Below are 12,321 nucleotides of genomic sequence, written 5' to 3' on the forward strand. Positions count from 1 at the left end.
TCAGATAACTGGAGAAAAAGAAGCTCCTGGGTCAGAGTTATGTTCGCATATTTATTGGTTCTCGCTAGAAAACTATGTAAGTTAGGCTACGCTTATTTAATTTAAGTGTAACTTATATCTATAGTCATAGTCGTTATTATGAACCTATAAATAAGATTTATTAATGATTCCAAGTCATTATACTAATTGATCTACTTACAGGAGTGATGTCTAGGATGGATTTAGTGAGGTGTTTAAAATGGGATTTCCAAACAGTATACTATGTATACCAAATGGACCCTACCTCCGATATGATCCTACCTTGTTATTCCTTACTTGATTGATCTTGATGTAGACAGTGGGATTGTTGAAGAATATAGGTTATCATTAGTCATAAGGAATATCAGACTAGGACTTAGTAATAATCATACCTAGGTTACATCAAGGGAAACATCAAAGTTCTAAGGCAAAACGTTGCTCGAATTCTGAGGCGTCCATTTTTAACAAGTGAGTGTATAATTACTTTCATCTTACACATAGATATGAAGTATCTAGTAAATGCTATATGTGCTTTCTATCTGTGTACTTGAGATTTTTGTTATAATAGATATGACTTTATTTACATAAATTATTTTATCATATTCGCATTGGGTAATGAAGGGTTTTGGGATAGATAAAATAATAGGTTGGGTAGTAAAGGGTTTTGGGAAAATAAAATAATGGTTAGAAGCCACACATTTTATTGTCGGGAGCAGTCATCTAATAGAGTATAGGTGACGACCACTGACTATTCTAGGTAGTCCGGTTGAACACTAGCGGGTTTGCCACATTTAGGTGTTTACAATCATAATTTTCAGGGAAACGAAAATTGTTCATTGGGGTACTCTATCCACCTTAGGGTTTCCTTGTTGACACATATTGCTACGGATTTCCTGAAGCGGTAATGTCTACTCGCTTAGATCCTTTAGGGTAGGTCTCTTGAGATTAGCATTAGGGATTAAAGCGTAAGAATAATGGGAATAGATAATCAGGATTATTTTTTAATTGTGAAAAATATATAATTACAATATTGTGGGTTGAAAGTCTTTGTATCACGGGTAGCGGTACGAGGTTACAATCCACTAAGAGATTCAAGGAGTTTAGGTCATTAGTACAATAAGATAATGAAAGGATTGTAATGATTACATTTATGCTTATGTTTTATATCAGTTATGACATCCCAAGTTTTAATAATCAATGAAAAACATTTTCTCCGGAAATACTTTTATGGGAAAAATTTTGCATTTATAAATATATCTGATTAAGATAAGCATAAATAAAAATTATTTAATTGGCCATGAAATTGGGGATGTCACAACATACATCATACATAACCGGCCCAACCCATACATACATTGTTGGATATAGTGTCTAAGTCCATAACTATATTTGGTATGTACTTGACCCGACCCGACATGGTCCATTTGGGTTGCACTTCACCCGAACAATTTATGGATAGTCTTTTGAGAATAGTATAAGTTATGATTTATTAATATATTATAAGTTCTAATATATTAATATAAAATCATATTATTTAATTAGTATTGATCTATAATTAATCTAGGATTAATTTAGAGATCAAAAGGATTACTAATTAAATATGGGCTCCTTTATTTATATAGTGTGGGCTAATGCTTATTTGGAATGGGCTAGGCTTGCTTGGAAAGTCCATAGATACTCCATCGAGCTTTAACTCATGGATCTCATGGAAATGAAAAGACATGGGTATTAGGTTTTACATGGATGTAACCCTAATCCACCAAACTATATAAAGGAGGTTTTGGTTCTTGAAATCACACTAGTTGTGGTGAGTAAAGTAAGAGGGCCGATTTCAAGATAGTTGTGACTATTCTCTCAAGGTTCCAAAGTTTTTGGTGATTTGTGATTTCCATTTGAGGCATCCACACTATTGGTGTTAGGCTCTAAAACTCCAAGCAATCAACTACAACTACAAGGTAAGTAATTCTACTAGCTTTATTTGATTCAAGTTCCCCATGTCATGCTAGATAGGATAAGAACCTTGGAAAAATAATTATTTGCATGTATCTTAGTCAAACATAGATCCAAGGTTTCTAGGGTTGCATGTACACCATAGGAGTGTTAGAATGCTCATAACCCATCAGTGGTATCAAAGCCTAGGCTTGTTTGCTTGATACTTGATGTAAAATAGTGAAAAAGTAGATTTTCTTGTTGTCTGCATGGGGGACTCGCCGAGTCCATGACCAAATTCATCCTACTCGTAGAGTAGGTTCTTGCATTCAACGAGTAGAAGCCTCAGAATGCAGATTTTCGACTTTTGCTGCTGGAAATGGACTAGAAACATTACCCTAAACTGTTTCGGTGTTTTAAAACTTGTTTTAGTTGGTGTAATGGCTGTTCTAATCCATTTACAATAGCTTATATCAAAATTTCATGCTTTGTATGTGTTCATACAATCCTTGAAACTTTGATGATCATATTCATGTTCTTGAACTTATGAAGATTAGGTGATCATAGGAATTGTTTGTAACCTACTTGGTAGTTTAATTCTTGATCATAATGTGTTTTAATGGAGTCCATAACTTGTCCTCAAGTTATGGAAAACCAAAGGTCACATTTTAATAAAATCTATTAAAAGAACACAAGAGTTAGAAAAATGAAGAGTCTTCATTTTAGTACTCAATTAAATTTAATAAGTTATAAGAAATGAAAAGTTTTGAAAGTTTACAAAACTTGCCCTCAAGCTTTGAAACAAGTAAAGTCATGATTAAAACTTTATTTCTAACCCTTAGAATTTTAAAAGTTAAAATTCAACCCTTAAACTTTATAATATTATAAGTTAATAATATATATATATATATATATATATATATATATATATATATATATATATATATGTAAGATCAAGTCGTCTTACTGCTAGTACGCCTCATTCACGAAGCCGGTCTATAAGGGGGGTATAAGGTTGTTGCCTATAAAATGGCAACTTAATGTGTTTCCACTCTCACCCACAACTTCCTTGATCGGTGGAGCGTCGTTAGCCGAACGGGTAGGACAAGGACTTATAAATTCTCATTAAAAGTATAATGATAATACTAAAGTAACTAAACTTTATTGAATTCCCAATCTTAGTTATTTTAGGAAAATGTGAATAAGGTTCTAATCCATGAAATTACACTTTACACTTTGTTTAAGTCGTTAGTCGAGCGTGTGTGGTTAACCGGCATACTAACTTGAACTTAACAAGGTAGGTCTTAATGTTTATCATAGTATTGATGGAGCGTGTGTGGTTAACCGGCACATCGATTGAGGGGTAATACATTAAGGGTACCAAGTAATTTGCATGGTTACTTCACACCTTGTATTGTGATCCTCGGCATCCCAGTCACAAAACTTGAAGGGCACACTCGAGATTGAAACATGCCATTGAAGAAAGTTCAATGAATCTCAAAGAATCTAGGAGTTTCTAAACCAATTAAAACCTAATTAAATATTTCATTTTTCATGGTGGAAATTGGTGAATCATCATTCACCTATCTTCAAATATCTTATAGCTTACATTACGACATCCCTCTTCTAAGTTATAAAATATTGTGTTGGGTCCTAGCCTTAATACTACATTTGGGTGTTTTATTAAGGACTATCTCTAAATCTAATCTAATCTATTCCCTCTTCTTTTCAGGTGTCTTCCAATAACAATGCTTCTGGCTCAAACCCTACTAGCTCCTTCTTTTTCATGAATCTTTGTGGGAGAGTCATCTTTGATGGGTCCAACTTTACAGATTGGATCAGAAACATCAAGATGGTCACTCGGTATCAGAACAAAGAATATGTTCTCTACAAGGAGCTAAAGGTACCCAAGCCAACTGCTACTCCTAAAGAGCTTGCTAAATATGAGGTACATGAAAGAGATGCTACAAAAGTGGTATGCATCATGATGGCCACCATGTCAGTCGAGCTCCAAAAGTCCTATGAGGACTATTATCCTTTTGAGATGCACCAGGACTTGATGGACCGCTACCATCAAAGTTCTCGTCAAGAGCGATATGAAATAATCTCCTCCATGATAACACCCCGAATGAAGGATGGTGAACCCATCACCGGCCACATGCAGAAAATGCAAAGGTATGTGGACCGCTTACTGAAGCTGAATGTGAACTTCCCTGAGGAGTTAGCAATAGACATCATTTTGCACTTCTTGCCATCGTGTTATGATCAATTCCGCATGACATATCACATGAACAAGGAAGAAGTCACCCTCAGAAAACTTCAAGAAGACCGCTAAAAGTGGTCTAAAGGGTAAGTCGGTTGTTACTACTCCTACTCCTACTCTAACTGTGGCCAATGTCTTGGAAATCGGGCATGGCAAAGGGAAGAAGAGAAAGAACCCTTCTAAGGGTACCAAGGGTAAGACCCTTGAAGTCTCCTCTTCAAGCAAAACCAAGAAAGGTTTTGTCACTTCTTCTGCTAACCCTAATGAGGCTGAACGCTTCTATTGCCATGAAAAGTCGCACTGGAAGCGAAACTGCCCAAAGTACTAGCAAGATTTGAAGGATGGGAAAGTAAAACCCAACCATGCAGGTATATACACTATATTGTCTAATAACTCACCCCATTCTAAGTCTTGGGTCCTTGATATAGGTTGTGGTATTCACATATGTTGTAATTTGCAGGGACTAAGAAGAAGTGAGAATGTGGAGCAGGGAAAGATAAACTTGATCATGGGAAACAGGAAAGCTTCACCTGTCACCGAGATAGGAGTTTATTCCTTAGTGCTAAATAGTGGGTTTACATTAGATTTGAATAAGTGTTATTATTCGCCAGAAATGGCAAGAAATATTATTTCCTTTCATGCATTGTATAAACAAGGTTTTACCTTTTATTTTGATAATAATAATGGTAGTATTGATGCTTTCTTTAATAATGTTCTTTATTTTAAAGCATTACCTTGTGATGGAGTGTATGAAACTGTATCTGTTGTAGATAATCTTGGAAATAATGTATTGTGTATTGACTCTTCCACTAGCTTAGATAAAGCATCTTTATGGCATTGTCGTCTTCGACATGGAAGCAAGAAACGCATAGGCGAACTCCAAAAAGATGGATTCTTGGAGTCATTTGTGTTGGATTAGTGTATAAGGCTGTAACTATATTTTGTAAGTACTTGACCCGGTTATGCATGGTCCTTTTAGGTTGCCTTCACCATAGCAACTTGATAGGATGATTTGTTAAGAGAGAAGAGATATTATTGTTAATATATTATGAGAATAATATATTAAAGGAATAATAATGTTATTTGATTAATATAAGTCATATATTTATTGAGAATTAATTTGGTGACCTAAAGAGGTTAATTGGATAAAGGGGCATAAACTGTCAAATGTGTGATAGTTGTGTTTTGGGCTATGTATCCTTATGGATATAAGGGTGGACGGATTTTAGGGTTGGGAGACCTTGAAATCGTCCAAGCCTAATATCTAGGAGGATCTTTGGATTTCTTAGGGCCTAAGTTATTCAATTAGGGTTAAGGGTGAAACCCTAGTAGGTCATAGTATAAATAGATCCCATGGGTGAGGGAAATCGGCATTCATGCAAGGAAAGAAACCCTAGAGCCGATTTCTCACTCTCCTCTCTCTCTCTCTCTCTCTCTCAAGATCATCCTCTTGCTAGTTGGTGTTTGTAAGCCATCAGAGGAGTGAAAATTGTGACTCTAAGCTCCAAGAAGAAGAAGTTTCAAGCAAGTAACTCAAGGTATTGTTCTAGATCCGATTTCATATGATAAGATTCAATTGTTTACATTAGATCTAAAATTGTAAGTCTTGGATACAATGCATGTTCAATTAGAGAAACCTAGATCCAAGCATTAGGGTTTGCATGTACACATAGGAAAGTTCTTATTGCTCAAACCCATCAATTTGACCTAAATTCAGATGATAGTTGTGAATCTTTTTTGCTTCGTAAAATGACAAAGTCACCTTTTACTGGCACTTGTGCTAGGGGTGAAGGTTTGTTGGACCTCATACACACAGATGTGTGTGGACCCTTCAGAACCGCCACAAGAGATGCTAATTAGTTCTATGTGACTTTTACTGATGAGTTTAGTAGATATGGATATGTCTACTTAATCAAGCATAAGTCAGAAACCTTTGAGAAATTCAAAGAGTTTAAGCAAGAAGTGAAGAATCAGTTGGGCGAGAACATTAAGATGCTTCAATCCGATCATGGTGCTGAGTATCTTAGTACTGAGTTCCTTGACTATCTTAAGGAATGTGGGATTGTCTCACAATTGACACCTCCTAGGACACCACAGTTGAATGGTGTAGCTGAGAGGCGCAATCGGACCTTGTTGGGCATGGTTCGTTCCATGATGAGTCAAGCTTCGCTACCAATCTCATTTTGGGGGTATGCCTTTGAAACTGCCGCCCATATCCTTAATCTAGTCCCTACAAAGAAGGTTGCCAAAACACCTCACAAGGTGTGGACTGGAAAAGTTCCCAATCTAGACCACATCAAGATTTGGGTTTGCGAGACTTTCGTGAGACACGAGACTCACGATAAGCTCGAACCCCGAAGCGAAAGGTGTATTTTCATCAGCTATCCATAGATATCCTTTGGCTACATCTTCTACAGACCTAGTGATAATGTGGTCTTTGTAGAAAGAAGAGGATTCTTTCGAGAGACAGAGAATTCATGAGCCAAGGAGACAGTGGGAGGCAAATTGACCTTGAGGAAATTCAAGAGTCAAGTGGTGAAGGAACATCAAACCCTAGCCCTCAACCTGAGGAGGAAACTCCTGTTGAGCAGACTGAAGAATCTATACCTCTAAGGCATTCCACCAGAGTTAGGAATGCACCTGAGCATTATTATGGTTTCCATATTACTGCAGAAGGTGAGACACTTATCAGTGATAACACACTGGTAAATTTGGATGAGCCTAACAGCTACACGGAAGCCATAGCAGGCCCTGAGGCTGCTAAATGGAAAGAGGCTATGGATAGCAAGATACAGTACATGTATGACAATCAAGTTTGGAACTTGGTTGACAATGTACCTGATCGTAAGCTAGTTGAGTGCAAATGGATCTTCTAGAAGAAGACCGACATGGATGGTAATGTACACACTTATAAGGCACGACTGGTTGCAAAGGGTTATTCTCAAACTCTGGGAGTTGATTATGATGAGACCTTTTCACCAGTTGCCAAGATTAAGTCTATCAGGGTTCTGTTACCCATTGTTGCATTTCATGACTATGAAATATGGAAAATGGATGTCAAAACCGCTTTCCTTAATGGAAAGTTGGCTAAAGATGTTTACATGGTTCAGCCAAAGGGGTTTGTCAGTACAGAGTACCCCAATAGAGTGTGTAAGCTCGAGAAATCCATTTATGGATTGAAACAGGCACCTCACAGATGGAATCTTTGCTTTGATGAGAAAGTCAAAGAATTTGGCTTTTCAAGGAGTAAAGATGAATCTTGTGTCTATATCAAGGCTAGTGGGAGCATAGTCAACTTTTTGGTACTGTATGTGGATGACATAATACTCATAGGAAATGACATCCCAACCCTACATGAAGTAAAGTCCTGGCTTGGGAAGTGTTTCACTATGATGGACCTTGGTGAAGCTGCCTATATCCTGCGGATAAGGATTTTGAGAAACAAGAGTAAAAGACTAATTGGACTTAGTCAAAGCACCTATGTAGACAAAGTGTTGAAATGATTCAACAGGCATAACTCCAAGAAAGGTGAGTTACCCATCCAGAGTAACGCCAGATTGAGTAAGACAGAAAGCCTTAGTACAGAGGCTGAGATAGCAGAAATGAGTCAAATATCGTATGCTTCAGTTGTAGGGTCGATCATGTATGCTATGACATGTACTCGACCTGATGTGGCCTTTGCTTTGAGCATGGTAAGCAGGTATCAGGGGAACCCTGGTAAGGTACACTGGACTACGGTAAAAAATATCCTCAAGTACCTACGGAGGACTAAGGACTGGGTCCTTACCCTCGGTGGGAGTGATGACTTGAGAATTGTAAGGTATAGTGATGCTAGCTTTCAGACTGACAGGGATAATTTCCACTCTCAGTCGGGCTGGGTCTTTACCCTAAGTCCATAACTATATTTGCTATGTACTTGACCCGACCCGGCATGGTCCATTTGTGTTGCACTTCACCGGAACAATTTATGGATAATCTTTTGAGAATAGTATAAGTTATGATTTATTAATATATTATAAGTTCTAATATATTAATATAAAATCATATTATTTAATTAGTATTGATCTATAATTAATCTAGGGTTAATTTAGAGATCAAAAGGATTACTAATTAGATATGGGCTCCAATATTTATATAGAGTGGCCTAAAGCTTATTTGGAATGGGCTAGGCTTGCTTGGAAAGTCCATGGATACTCCATAGAGCTTTAACCCATGGATCTCATGGAAATGAAAAGACATGGGTATTAGGGTTTACATGGATGTAACCCTAATCCACCACACTATATAAAGGAGGCTTTGGTTCTTGAAATCACACTAGTTGTGGTGAGTAAAGTAAGAGGGCCGATTTCAAGATAGTTGTGACTATTCTCTCAAGGTTCCAAAGTTTGTGGTGATTTGTGATTTCCATATGAGGCATCCACACTATTGGTGCTAGGCTCTAAAACTCCAAGCAATCAGCTACAACTACAAGGTAAGTAATTCTACTAGCTTTATTTGATTCAAGTTCCCCATGTCATGCTAGATAGGATAAGAACCTTGGAAAAATAATTATTTGCATGTATCTTAGTCAAACATAGATCCAAGGTTTCTAGGGTTGCATGTACACCATAGGAGTGTTATAATTCTCATAATCCATCATACATAACGTGCCTAACCCAAATATTTTAATGGGCCCAGACCTAAATAATGTAATGGGCCCCACCTAACATTTATAATGGGTCCCGACCAGATATAAAATGGTCCCCGTCCACATATATAACAGTTACCACCCATATAACGGGCCCCGTCGAAAGAGTATAACAGGCCCTGCCCAACATATATAACAAGTAAATGTCAGGGGCAGATCCTGGTGTTCCACCTGAAAGCAATAAATCAAACAAGAACTATGTAATCAGTATTTAGACCAAGATTTCTCAAGCTATCCAACTTAACCACCTACAATATTTACAATCATTGCCCTAACCAACCATGACACCTAATAGTATCGTATAGTCCACGAGTAAGACCCTATTAGTCTAGCATACCATGACTTAAATCTCCTACAATGTTTAACCTAACAATATCATACAATCGACAGGTAAAACTTTACCAGTTTATGATACCATGGCACCAAGTGTCCTAAACTACACGTACATAACAAGGAGTTATCATATTCAACTTTTATACTCTTAACCTAACAGTACCTCTATCCTAGTATGTAAAGGATGTTCAATGTTATACGTGGAAGAGTGAGAAACTCACCTAAATCGTAGAACCAGAGATGCACCACAACACTCTCACTCCTTGCACCGATCAATCCCACAAACCGACTAACACTAAATAAAGATAAATCCTTAATCCTCAATCCAAAACCTCCAAGTTTGACCCAAGGTCAAACTTATTAAATTCAACAGTCACCATGATGTGGTGAACTCTTGGGTATGTCGTTGGCATATCAGGAAAAACAATTGCAATCAGAACTCCACCACATCGTGGGCCCTTCTTAGCCACGTTATGGTCACTACCAGTAATACATTTTCTCATTAAGAGCTTGTCCTTACATATCAAGGCTCACACTTCCATATCTAGTTCTTCTCAATGACATAATGGATACTGTTTCCAACTTTTTCCATTAGGACCTCACTACAAGACACGATTTACAACCCGTAGTTCATTAAGCCCTTAATATGACCAAAACTTTTGTATGGTAACAAACACTTTTTCCATCACATAAGGCTAAGAGATGGTCACGATCAAGTCTAAGGTTCTGAAGTTGCTCCAAAACTCCACGAACATCCTTTCCAAGGATTACAAAGGATCCTAAAGCATAAAATGAGAACAAGATTGCTAAAGGTGGGAGATTTTTACCTTCCAAAGCTCCACAAGATCCAGGAGATGCAAGATCTGAAGTAGATACATCATATCAACCGACAGGCACACCACCTTCTTCTTCCCAAGATGTATTTCATGGCTTAGAACTTCAAGTACATCACATAAACATCAAGAACACTCAAGTAGGGGATAGGGTTTTGAGTTAGTAGGGTAGAGGTTGAAGAGAATGATCTAGACCATGAGTTAGAGCCATTAAATATGGGAGAAACCCTGAAAATATTAGGCTTGATCTGCAACAATTGTCACGCCATGGAAACCAATCTAGACACAATCTTCATTAAATAACGTGGCTACATTGTAGTGAACTTTTCACCATGTCATAGCATAATGTTTTCCCCAAAACCTTATCTTGTAAATCCTCGAGTCCCCATTTTATCAATTCTAAAAAACGAGTGTTACATTCTAATTTAATGGTTTTTGTTTTGGAAAAAGTATTCATGTTCTATTGGTTTTTACATATGGCCTGAATACCATATATGAAAACACCAAATAAGTTATTGTGATATAGTAACTAATAAAAACTTTAGGGTAAATTCAACATTAAAATATATTTTTAACTTATTTTCAAAGTTCATGTTTGAGAAAAAATTATATAAATTAGAAAAAAAATTGGTGAAATAAATAATCAATTTTACTTTATGTAACATCAATTATTTCATTATAAACTTATACTATATGATATTTAAAATGTACTCATAAATTATATGTTTAGGTTGGTTAATAGTCTTTACAACAAAGACATGGTGCCTCTTAAGTCGTTAACAATAAAAATCGGTAATGGAACGAAAATGTGTTTTTGGAATGATGTGTGGGTTGGCAACACCATGTTAAAGCAATGATTTCTCAAGCTCTTCCACTTACATTTAGATCAAAAGTTCTCGATCAAGGAGTGTACTATTGATGATGATCAACACTAGAGGTGGACGTGCCCGATTCGAGGTGGTGTGGAACAAGAAGAGTTTTATTCGTTAATGGTTGCCCTTGCCCCCGTGTTCCTCTCAAAATCCCCCTGATTCCTCGATTTAGAATCTTAATGGTAGATCGGGACTTGCGTTGACTGATGCACACAATCATATTGACTCCACGTGCCTCAAATATTTGGGGGAGGATACTAGATGGTCTAAGTTTGTACCAAAGAAAGTTAACATTTTTATTTATTTTTGTGAAACGAAAAATGTACTATTAAAATATTCCTAAATTATTTGGTGTTTATTACTAGATCGTATCCAAATAGAGTTAACATTTATGGAGAAGGAATTGATATTCCTTCCATTCTATCCCCGATGTGTTTGGAGAAGCAAGAAGAGGTAGATCACTTTTATGGAGTGTGAAATTTCTTCTCAACTTTCGTTAAAAGTTTGCAAGTGGTGTGAAGTAGTTTTGTCTGCTTTTGGGTCAATTTGCCAAGTCTGTAAGGCTATAGATATCTTGTAACTTTCTTTCGTTTAGAAAGGAGGTAGAAGCTATTGTTATGTGTGGTACGAAGAAGATGCGGAAATATTATCTTTTTGATAACGTAGTTGCTACTTCTTATTTGTGGTTTGTTTTTAGATATCGAAAAAACAGTTATTCTATGGATAAGATGGATGCAAAATCCGCTTTTAACTTGTACTATGTAATTGTTTTTTTTTTTTTTTTTTTTTTTTTTTTTTTTTTTTTTTTGTTTGAATGAATTCAATAGTTCAAAAAATATGAACTTAGAAAATATATGTTTTTAAATAAAAAAAAGTTGACGGAAACTACACGTTATTACAAGCAGTTTGCCACAATTCTACCCTATGAGATAAAAGTTTTTTTAATTGCAAGTTTTTTTTTGTTCTTAAAAGGATTCTGACATGGAAGAACATGATGAAAGAAAGTAAAGAGGTTTTTGGGAGTCTCTTGGCCATCAAACTCAAAGGAAAGATGGGTTGAAAATCAATGATCTAAAAATGATCAAAACCCCACATCATCACAATCAAGACTTTATCTTTATACATCTCTACCCTATCAGGTTAGATACCTAGCATTTTGGGCAATAACAAAAATTGACATTTCATTATAGTAGGGACTCCCATTTTGATAAAAATATATTCATTCATTGATGCCATATGATAATGTAAGTGGTGTTTGGATGCTTTTCTTAATGATTATGGGGTATGAAATAATCAAAATAATATAATCATATATAGTAAAATATATTGTGTAAAACAATTTTTGGATATGTTGTGATTATAAAATAAAAATTATTAGTGGAAAGC

The sequence above is a fragment of the Lactuca sativa genome, chromosome 8 (assembly GCF_002870075.4).
Source record: "Lactuca sativa cultivar Salinas chromosome 8, Lsat_Salinas_v11, whole genome shotgun sequence".
Classification (NCBI taxonomy): Eukaryota; Viridiplantae; Streptophyta; class Magnoliopsida; order Asterales; family Asteraceae; genus Lactuca; species Lactuca sativa.